This window comes from Capsicum annuum, chromosome 1 (genome assembly GCF_002878395.1).
Source record: "Capsicum annuum cultivar UCD-10X-F1 chromosome 1, UCD10Xv1.1, whole genome shotgun sequence".
NCBI lineage: Eukaryota > Viridiplantae > Streptophyta > Magnoliopsida > Solanales > Solanaceae > Capsicum > Capsicum annuum.
In genome coordinates this window covers 4,271,153-4,271,707 of record NC_061111.1, presented here as the reverse complement: position 1 = coordinate 4,271,707, position 555 = coordinate 4,271,153, and the positions used below count along the sequence as shown (strand labels likewise).

Sequence of the window (555 nt, the reverse complement as noted above, 5' to 3'; positions counted from 1 at the left end):
TAAACCCGTTAAGATCCAACCGCCCAAACATTTTTGAATTGGGTACAAACTAATTTCAAATTGGGTAAAGTTTGAGCCCATTAAACCTGACCCGCTAAAAAACAACTCTCACCCATTTCAACCCGTAAGATACCCATTTCAACCCGTTTCCAACCAAAAAAATAAAAACAAAAATCGGCGCACGGCACTTCACGTTGCCGGAACACGTTTGGGTACAAACTGATAACACTTCACGTTGCCGGTACTCTGTTCCTGATCTCCGATTCAACGTCCTTCTTGAGTCTCAATTACTCGATTCAACTAAAATCACTATAATTTCTTCTGTGAAATCGTTGCTGCCTGCTCCTATTGCTCTAATTTCGCAAAGGTTAGTAGATTTTTGTTTCTGTTTCTACTAAGAAAGTACATTTTTAGCCAATGGTGTATTCTTGAACTTTTGGCTTTGTGGGTTGTGCTAAAAGTGTTTGTTTTGCTGATTGTTGGAAGGTAGAACAAATTTTTAAGTCAGAAATGTTGGTAAAGTTCTGAAAAAGGGGAGATTTTGGAGTTGTTGGA

The 555-nt window shown here is 38.6% G+C and overlaps 1 protein-coding gene across 3 annotated transcripts in view; it reads left to right on the top strand.

Moving 5' to 3' along the window:
• Positions 1-555, top strand: part of LOC107856546 — a 28,393-nt gene continuing 27,838 nt past the window's right edge. For 2 of the 3 annotated variants that reach the window (XM_047414827.1, XM_047414825.1), the window contains exon 1: positions 1-367. The gene's annotated coding sequence lies outside the window, so the exon portion shown is untranslated. The remainder of the gene's footprint in view (positions 368-555) is intronic. The other variant, XM_047414820.1, reaches the window with a different exon arrangement.